Source organism: Engystomops pustulosus, chromosome 3 (assembly GCF_040894005.1).
Source record: "Engystomops pustulosus chromosome 3, aEngPut4.maternal, whole genome shotgun sequence".
NCBI classification, from domain to species: domain Eukaryota; kingdom Metazoa; phylum Chordata; class Amphibia; order Anura; family Leptodactylidae; genus Engystomops; species Engystomops pustulosus.
Window position 1 is genome coordinate 1,662,018 of NC_092413.1, and position 11,349 is coordinate 1,673,366.

The window sequence follows — 11,349 nt, forward strand, 5'->3', positions numbered from 1 at the left end:
GGGGCAGTACAGGACATGTAGTACAGGTAGGGGGCAGTACAGGACATGTAGTACAGGTAGGGGGCAGTACAGGACATGTTGTACAAGTAGGGGTTAGTACAGGACATGTAGTACAGGTAGGGGGCAGTACAGGACATGTAGTACAGGTAGAGAGCAGTACAGGACATGTAGTACAGGTAGAGGGCAGTACAGGAAATGTAGTACAGGTAGGGAGCAGTACAGGACATGTAGTACAGGTAGGGAGCAGTACAGGACATGTAGTACAGGTAGGGGGCAGTACAGGAAATGTAGTTCAGATAGGAAGCAGTACAGGAAATGTAGTACAGGTAGGAAGTATTACAGTACATGTAGTACAGGTAGGGGGCAGTACAGGACATGTAGTACAGGTAGGGGGCAGTACAGGAAATGTAGTACAGATAGGAAGCAGTACTCTAAATGTAGTACAGGTAGGAAGTAGTACAGTACATGTAGTACCGGTAGGGGGCAGTACAGGACATGTAGTACAGGTAGGGGGCAGTACAGGACATGTTGTACAAGTAGGGGTTAGTACAGGACATGTAGTACAGGTAGGGGGCAGTACAGGACATGTAGTACAGGTAGGGGGCAGTACAGGACATGTTGTACAAGTAGGGGTTAGTACAGGACATGTAGTACAGGTAGGGGGCAGTACAGGACATGTAGTACAGGTAGAGGGCAGTACAGGACTTGTAGTACAGGTAGAGGGCAGTACAGGACATGTAGTACAGGTGGGGGCAGTACAGGACATGTAGTACAGGTAGGGGGCAGTACAGGACATGTAGTACAGGTAGGGGGCAGTACAGCACATGTAGTACAGGTAGAGAGCAGTACAGGACATGTAGTACAGGTAGAGAGCAGTACAGGACATGTAGTACAGGTAGGGAGCAGTACAGGACATGTAGTACAGGTAGGGGGCAGTACAGGAAATGTAGTACAGGTAGAGAGCAGTACAGGACATGTAGTACAGGTAGAGAGCAGTATAGGACATGTAGTACAGGTAGGGAGCAGTACAGGACTTGTAGTACAGGTAGAGGGCAGTACAGGACATGTAGTACAGGTGGGGGCAGTACAGGACATGTAGTACAGGTAGGGGGCAGTACAGGACATGTAGTACAGGTGGGGGCAGTACAGGACCTGTAGTACAGGTAGGAGGCAGTACAGGACATGTAGTACAGGTAGAGGGCAGTACAGGACATGTAATAAAGTAAGGGGGCAGTACAGGACTTGTAGTACAGGTAGGGGGCAGTACAGGACATGAAGTACAGGTAGGGGGCAGTACAGGACATGTAGTACAGGTAGGGGGCAGTACAGGACATGTAGTACAGGTAGGGGGCAGTACAGCACATGTAGTACAGGTAGAGAGCAGCACAGGACATGTAGTACAGGTAGAGAGCAGTACAGGACATGTAGTACAGGTAGGGAGCAGTACAGGACATGTAGTACAGGTAGGGGGCAGTACAGGAAATGTAGTACAGGTAGAGAGCAGTACAGGACATGTAGTACAGGTAGAGAGCAGTATAGGACATGTAGTACAGGTAGGGAGCAGTACAGGACTTGTAGTACAGGTAGAGGGCAGTACAGGACATGTAGTACAGGTGGGGGCAGTACAGGACATGTAGTACAGGTAGGGGGCAGTACAGGACATGTAGTACAGGTAGAGAGCAGTACAGGACATGTAGTACAGGTAGGGAGCAGTACAGGACATGTAGTACAGGTAGGGAGCAGTACAGGACATGTAGTAAAGGTAGAGAGTAGTACAGGGTACAGGACATTTAGTACAAGTATGGAGCAGTACAGGATAGTACACTACAGGGTAGTGTAGTAAAAAGTAAAGACAGTACATGAAGTACAGGGAGAAGCTAGTAGAGTACATGTAGATATTCATCTATAGTATTTCTCCGTAGTCCTATCTCTCTCTTTCTCCTACCACTCTATCTTTCCCTGATGATGTCTCTGATATCTCCATCTTTCTCTTTCTCTGTTCTCTTTATCCAGATCTGTTTCTCTGCTGCTCTCTTTCATTCTCAGCACACTCTATTACTCTCCCTTCCTCTCTCTAGTACTGTCCCTTCCTCTCTCTAGTACTGTCCCTTCCTCTCTCTTGTACCGTCCCTTCCTCTCTCTTGTACTGTCCCTTCCTCTCTCAAGTACTGCCCCTTCCTCTCTCAAGTACTGTCCCTTCTTCTCTCTAGTACTGTCCTTTCCTCTCTCTTGTACTGTCCCTTCTTCTCTCTTGTACTGTCCCTTCCTCTCTCTTGTACTGTCCTTTCCTCTCTCTAGTACTGTCCCTTCCACTCTCTATTACTGTCTCTTCCTCTCTCTAGTACCGTCCCTTCCTCTCTCTAGTACCGTCCCTTCCTCTCTCTAGTACTGTCCCTTCCTCTCTCTAGTACTGTCCCTTCCTCTCTCTAGTACTGTTCCTTCCTCTCTCTAGTACCGTCTCTTCCTCTCTCTAGTACCGTCCCTTCTTCTCTCTTGTACTGTCCCTTCCTCTTACTAGTACTGTCCCTTCCTCTCTCTTATACCATCCCTTCCACTCTCTATTACTGTCCCTTCCTCTCTATAGTATCATCTCCTCCTCTATTTAGTACCGTCTCTTCCTCTCTCTAGTACTGTCCCTTCCTCTCTCTAGTACTGTCTCTTCCTCTCTCTTGTACTGTCCCTTCATCTCTCTAGTACTGTCCCTTCCTCTCTCTTGTACTGTCCCTTCCTCTAGTACTGTCCCTTCCTCTCTCTAGTACTGTCCCTTCCTCTCTCTTGTACTGTCCCTTCCTCTAGTACTGTGACTTCCTCTCTCTAGTACTGTCCCTTCCTCTCTCTAGTACCATCTCCTCCTTCTCTCTTCTACTTTCCTTCCTCCCTCTAGTACCATCTCCTCCTCTCTCTACTATCTCTCCTGTCCCTCCAGTGTCCTCCCTCCTGCACCTCCAGTGTCCTCCCTCCTGTACCTCCAGTATCCTCCCTCCAGTGTCCTCCCTCCAGTGTCCTCCCTCCTGCACCTCCAGTATCCTCCCTCCAGTGTCCTCCCTCCAGTGTCCTCCCTCCAGTGTCCTCCTTCCTGTACCTCCAGTGTCCTCCCTCCAGTGTCCTCCCTCCAGTGTCCTCCCTCCAGTGTCCTCCCTCCTGTACCTCCAGTATCCTCCCTCCAGTGTCCTCCCTCCAGTGTCCTCCCTCCAGTGTCCTCCCTCCAGTGTCCTCCCTCCTGCACCTCCAGTATCCTCCCTCCAGTGTCCTCCCTCCAGTGTCCTCCCTCCAGTGTCCTCCCTCCTGTACCTCCAGTATCCTCCCTCCAGTGTCCTCCCTCCAGTGTCCTCCCTCCAGTGTCCTCCCTCCTGCACCTCCAGTATCCTCCCTCCAGTGTCCTCCCTCCAGTGTCCTCCCTCCAGTGTCCTCCCTCCAGTGTCCTCCCTCCTGCACCTCCAGTATCCTCCCTCCAGTGTCCTCCCTCCTGTACCTCCAGTATCCTCCAGTGTCCTCCCTCCAGTGTCCTCCCTCCTGCACCTCCAGTATCCTCCCTCCAGTGTCCTCCCTCCTGCACCTCCAGTATCCTCCAGTGTCCTCCCTCCAGTGTCCTCCCTCCTGCACCTCCAGTATCCTCCCTCCAGTGTCCTCCCTCCAGTGTCCTCCCTCCTGCACCTCCAGTATCCTCCCTCCAGTGTCCTCCCTCCAGTATCCTCCCTCCAGTGTCCTCCCTCCAGTGTTCTCCCTCCTGTACCTCCATTATCCTCCCTCCAGTATCCTCCCTCCAGTGTCCTCCCTCCTGCACCTCCAGTGTTCTCCCTCCTGTACCTCCAGTATCCTCCCTCCTGCACCTCCAGTGTCCTCCCTCCAGTGTCCTCCGTCCTGAACCTCCAGTGTCCTCCCTCCAGTGTCCTCCCTCCTGCACCTCCAGTTTCCTCCCTCCAGTGTCCTCCCTCCAGTGTCCTCCCTCCTGCACCTCCAGTGTCCTCCCTCCAGTGTCCTCCCTCCTGCACCTTCAGTGTCCTCCCTCCAGTTTCCTCCCTCCTGCACCTCCAGTGTCCTCCCTCCAGTGTCCTCCCTCCTGCACCTCCAGTGTCCTCCCTCCAGTGTCCTCCCTCCTGCACCTCCAGTGTCCTCCCTCCAGTGTCCTCCCTCCTGCACCTTCAGTGTCCTCCCTCCAGTTTCCTCCCTCCTGCACCTCCAGTATCCTCCCTCCAGTGTCCTCCCTCCTGCACCTTCAGTGTCCTCCCTCCAGTTTCCTCCCTCCTGCACCTCCAGTGTCCTCCCTCCAGTGTCCTCCCTCCTGCACCTCCAGTGTCCTCCCTCCAGTTTCCTCCCTCCTGCACCTCCAGTATCCTCCCTCCAGTGTCCTCCCTCCTGCACCTCCAGTGTCCTCCCTCCAGTTTCCTCCCTCCTGCACCTCCAGTGTCCTCCCTCCAGTGTCCTCCCTCCTGCACCTCCAGTGTCCTCCCTCCAGTGTCCTCCCTCCTGCACCTCCAGTGTCCTCCCTCCAGTGTCCTCCCTCCAGTGTCCTCCCTCCTGCACCTCCAGTGTACTCCCTCCCGCGTCCTCCCTGATGACCGTTTGGTTTAGTCCCAGTCCTTTCTAGTGAAGCCCGGTTGTCTCAGATTTGCTCTATGATATAAGTGGATCCTCTTTTCCCCTTTTTGTCCCATATAAAGAAATTTCCATAAAGCTTCTTCCCCACCGGAATCCTACAGCTCCAGTGTCAGGGACAACGCACCCATAAAACAGGCCAAGCAATTGCCCGGAGCCCCGGAGACTAGAGGGGCCCCACAGTAACATCCAGGGGGGAGCTGAGCGTCAGGGGGGGGGGGTCTCCTATCTTTCACTATACTCAGTGCCCTAAATCCGTCAGCGCCTGCAGTGATTGGCCGGTGTCAGGGTGTAGCCGGTAACACCCGGCGCGGATTCCTGATAACACACGACCATCTGTCTTCACTTCTGTCCTCAATTTCTTTTAAGGCAAATCTCAGTATTTTACATATTCTGCATAAAATCGTAGAATCCGGCGATCATCCACCTGGGAATAGAGCGCGGCGCTATCTCCCCCGCCAGACGCCACGGCGCACTAGTTCCAGGCGGAGTGACCGCCATTTATCTTATTAATATGATTTTAACTACCGCGGCTCAGCTTTTAATTAGCTGCGATTTCTTTGAAGTTTCTGAGCAGAAAAAAACTTCATTCCTTGTAAAAATAACAGAAGCAAATTGTTTAGAATCCGTGGAGGAGCGAAAGCAGCAATTAGAATATCAAGAGAGGCTAAACACGAGCTTCCTCTGATCACCCGACGAATGACTCCAGAGGCAACGAGGCTGCGGAATCACCAAAATCACAGGAACATCCAAAACTAGAACATGTTCTCCACTGATCCCAACACAGAGGACGGAGGAGCAAGGACCCAATTATCAGCGGCCCTGATGTCAAGAAGCTTCTCCAACACTATTATATAAGGTCAGGAATATAACTACTATAATACTGCCCCTATATACAATAATATAACTACTATAATACTGCCCCCTATGTACAAGAATATAACTACTATAATACTGCCTCCTATGTACAGGAATATAACTACTATAATACTGCCCCCTATGTACAGGAATATAACTACTATAATACTGCCCCCTATGTACAGGAATATAACTACTATAATACTGCTCCCTATGTACAAGAATATAACTACTATAATACTGCCCCCTATGTACAAGAATATAACTACTATAATACTGCCCCCTATGTACAAGAATATAACTACTATAATACTGCCCCCTATGTACAGGAATATAACTACTATAATACTGCTCCCTATGTACAGGAATATAACTACTATAATACTGCCCCCTATGTACAGGAATATAACTACTATAATACTGCCCCCTATGTACAGGGATATAACTACTATAATACTGCCCCCTATGTACAAGAATATAACTACTATAATACTGCCCCCTATGTACAGGAATATAACTACTATAATACTGCCCCTATGTACAAGAATATAACTACTATAATACTGCCCCCTATGTACAGGAATATAACTACTATAATACTGCCCCCTATGTACAGGAAAATAACTACTATAATACTGCCCCCTATGTACAGGAATATAACTACTATAATACTGCCCCCTATGTACAAGAATATAACTACTATAATACTGCCCCCTATGTACAGGAATATAACTACTATAATACTGCCCCCTATGTACAGGAATATAACTACTATAATACTGCCCCCTATGTACAGGAATATAACTACTATAATACTGCCCCCTATGTACAGGAATATAACTACTATAATACTGCCCCCTATGTACAGGAATATAACTACTATAATACTGCCCCCTATGTACAGGAATATAACTACTATAATACTGCCCCCTATGTACAGGAATATAACTACTATAATACTGCCCCCTATGTACAGGAATATAACTACTATAATACTGCCTCCTATGTACAGGAATATAACTACTATAATACTGCCCCCTATGTACAAGAATATAACTACTATAATACTGCCCCCTATGTACAGGAATATAACTACTATAATACTGCCCCCTATGTACAAGAATATAACTACTATAATACTGCCCCCTATGTACAGGAATATAACTACTATAATACTGCCCCCTATGTACAGGAATATAACTACTATAATACTGCTCCCTATGTACAGGAATATAACTACTATAATACTGCCCCCTATGTACAGGAATATAACTACTATAATACTGCCCCCTATGTACAAGAATATAACTACTATAATACTACCCCCTATGTACAGGAATATAACTACTATAATACTGCCCCCTATGTACAAGAATATAACTACTATAATACTGCCCCCTATGTACAAGAATATAACTACTATAATACTGCCCCTATGTACAGGAATATAACTACTATAATACTGCCCCCTATGTACAAGAATATAACTACTATAATACTGCCCCCTATGTACAAGAATATAACTACTATAATACTACCCCTATGTACAAGAATATAACTACTATAATACTGCCCCCTATGTACAAGAATATAACTACTATAATACTGCCCCCTATGTACAGGAATATAACTACTATAATACTGCCCACTATGTACAGGAATATAACTACTATAATACTGCCCCCTATGTACAGGAATATAACTACTATAATACTGCCCCCTATGTACAAGAATATAAGTACTATAATACTGCCCCCTATGTACAAGAATATAACTACTATAATACTGCCCCCTATGTACAAGAATATAACTACTATAATACTGCCCCCTATGTACAAGAATATAACTACTATAATACTGCCCTCTATGTACAGGAATATAACTACTATAATACTGCCCCCTATGTACAGGGATATAACTACTATAATACTGCCCCCTATGTACAGGAATATAACTATTATAATACTGCCCCCTATGTACAGGAATATAACTACTATAATACTGCCCCCTATGTACAGGAATATAACTACTATAATACTGCCTCCTATGTACAGGAATATAACTACTATAATACTGCCCCCTATGTCCAAGAATATAACTACTATAATACTGCCCCCTATGTACAAGAATATAACTACTATAATACTGCCCCCTATGTACAAGAATATAACTACTATAATATTGCCCCCTATGTACAGGAATATAACTACTATAATACTGCCCCCTATGTACAAGAATATACTACTATAATACTGCCCCCTATGTACAGGAATATAACTACTATAATACTGCCCCCTATGTACAGGAATATAACTACTATAATACTGCCCCCTATGTACAGGAATATAACTACTATAATACTGCCCCCTATGTACAGGAATATAACTACTATAATACTGCCCCCTATGTACAAGAATATAACTACTATAATACTGCCCCCTATGTACAAGAATATAACTACTATAATACTGCCCCCTATGTACAAGAATATAACTACTATAATACTGCCCCTATGTACAGGAATATAACTATTATAATACTGCCCCCTATGTACAGGAATATAACTATTATAATACTGCCCCCTATGTACAGGAATATAACTACTATAATACTGCCCCCTATGTACAAGAATATAACTACTATAATACTGCCCCCTATGTACAGGAATATAACTACTATAATACTGCCCCCTATGTACAGGAATATAACTATTATAATACTGCCCCCTATGTACAGGAATATAACTACTATAATACTGCCCCCTATGTACAAGAATATAACTACTATAATACTGCCCCCTATGTACAAGAATATAACTACTATAATACTGCCCCCTATGTACAGGAATATAACTACTATAATACTGCCCCCTATGTACAGGAATATAACTACTATAATACTGCCCCCTATGTACAAGAATATACTACTATAATACTGCCCCCTATGTACAGGAATATAACTACTATAATACTGCCTCCTATGTACAGGAATATAACTACTATAATACTGCCCCCTATGTACAGGAATATAACTTCTATAATACTGCCCCCTATGTACAAGAATATAACTACTATAATACTGCCCCCTATGTACAAGAATATAACTACTATAATACTGCCCCCTATGTACAGGAATATAACTACTATAATACTGCCCCCTATGTACAGGAATATAACTACTATAATACTGCCCCCTATGTACAATATTATAACTACTATAATACTGCTCCCTATGTACAGGAATATATCTACTATAATACTGCCCCCTATGTACAGGAATATAACTACTATAATACAGCCCCCTATGTACAAGAATATAACTACTATAATACTGCCCCCTATGTACAAGAATATAACTACTATAATACTGCCCCCTATGTACAGGAATATAACTACTATAATACTGCCCCCTATGTACAGGAATATAACTACTATAATACTGCCCCCTATGTACAGGAATATAACTACTATAATACTGCCCCCTATGTACAATAATATAACTACTATAATACTGCTCCCTATGTACAGGAATATATCTACTATAATACTGCCCCCTATGTACAGGAATATAACTACTATAATACTGCCTCCTATGTACAGAGATATAACTACTATAATACTGCCCCCTATGTACAGGAATATAACTACTATAATACTGCCCCCTATGTACAAGAATATAACTACTATAATACTGCCCCCTATGTACAAGAATATAACTACTATAATACTGCCCCCTATGTACAGGAATATAACTACTATAATAATGCCTCCTATGTACAGGAATATAACTACTATAATACTGCCCCCTATGTACAGGAAAATAACTACTATAATACTGCCCCCTATGTACAGGAATATAACTACTATAATACTGCCTCCTATGTACAAGAATATAACTACTATAATACTGCCTCCTATGTACAGGAATATAACTACTATAATACTGCCCCCTATGTACAGGAATATAACTACTATAATACTGCCCCCTATGTACAGGAATATAACTACTATAATACTGCCCCCTATGTACAGGAATATAACTACTATAATACTGCTCCCTATGTACAGGAATATAACTACTATAATACTGCACCCTATGTACAGGAATATAACTACTATAATACTGCCCCCTATGTACAGGAATATAACTACTAAAATACTGCCCCCTATGTACAAGAATATAACTACTATAATACTGCCCCCTATGTGCAGGAATATAACTACTATAATACTGCCCCTATGTACAAGAATATAACTACTATAATACTGCCCCCTATGTACAAGAATATAACTACTATAATACTGCCCCCTATGTACAAGAATATAACTACTATAATACTGCCTCCTATGTACAGGAATATAACTACTATAATACTGCTCCCTATGTACAGGAATATAACTACTATAATACTGCCCCCTATGTACAAGAATATAACTACTATAATACTGCCCCCTATGTACAGGAATATAACTACTATAATACTGCTCCCTATGTACAGGAATATAACTACTATAATACTGCCCCCTATGTACAAGAATATAACTACTATAATACTGCCCCCTATGTACAGGAATATAACTACTATAATACTACCCCCTATGTACAAGAATATAACTACTATAATACTGCCCCCTATGTACAGGAATATAACTACTATAATACTGTCCCCTATGTACAGGAATATAACTACTATAATACTGCCCGCTATGTACAGGAATATAACTACTATAATACTGCCCCCTATGTACAGGAATATAACTACTATAATACTGCCCCTATGTACAGGAATATAACTACTATAATACTGCCCCCTATGTACAGGAATATAACTACTATAATACTGCCCCCTATGTACAGGAATATAACTACTATAATACTGCCCCCTATGTACAAGAATATAACTACTATAATACTGCCCCCTATGTACAAGAATATAACTACTATAATACTGCCCCCTATGTACAGGAATATAACTACTATAATACTGCCCCCTATGTACAGGAATATAACTACTATAATACTGTCCCCTATGTACAGGAATATAACTACTATAATACTGCCCCCTATGTACAGGAATATAACTACTATAATACTGCCCGCTATGTACAGGAATATAACTACTATAATACTGCCCCCTATGTACAGGAATATAACTACTATAATACTGCCCCTATGTACAGGAATATAACTACTATAATACTGCCCCCTATGTACAGGAATATAACTACTATAATACTGCCCCCTATGTACAGGAATATAACTACTATAATACTGCCCCCTATGTACAAGAATATAACTACTATAATACCTCCCCCTATGTACAGGAATATAACTACTATAATACTGCCCCCTATGTACAGGAATATAACTACTATAATACTGCCCCCTATGTACAAGAATATAACTACTATAATACTGCCCCCTATGTACAAGAATATAACTACTATAATACTGCCCCCTATGTACAGGAATATAACTACTATAATACTGCCCCCTGTGGACATGTCAGGCAGTACATGACTATATCTGTTCCCGGTGTCGCGGTTGCTGTGACCTTCCTGATTGAATTGAATCCAACATCATAAAGTTTTTCTTTTAAGACAAAAAAGCTGAAGATGAATAATGGATTTAATTAAACAGAACGGTTCTGATCCGGAGGGCGGCGGCGGTGAGAGGGGCCGTGGGATGACAGGACCCATCGTGTATCGATCCCTGTATAGTGAGAGGTGCCGAAATAACCGCACGTCTACAAAGTGCAGGATCCACTACTAAACTCTGATGATCTGAGGCTGGAGGAAATAAAGCCTGATACTACACACCTCAGCTGCTGCAGAACCTCATCACACACACCTCAGCTGCTGCAGAACCTCATCACACACACCTCAGCTGCTGCAG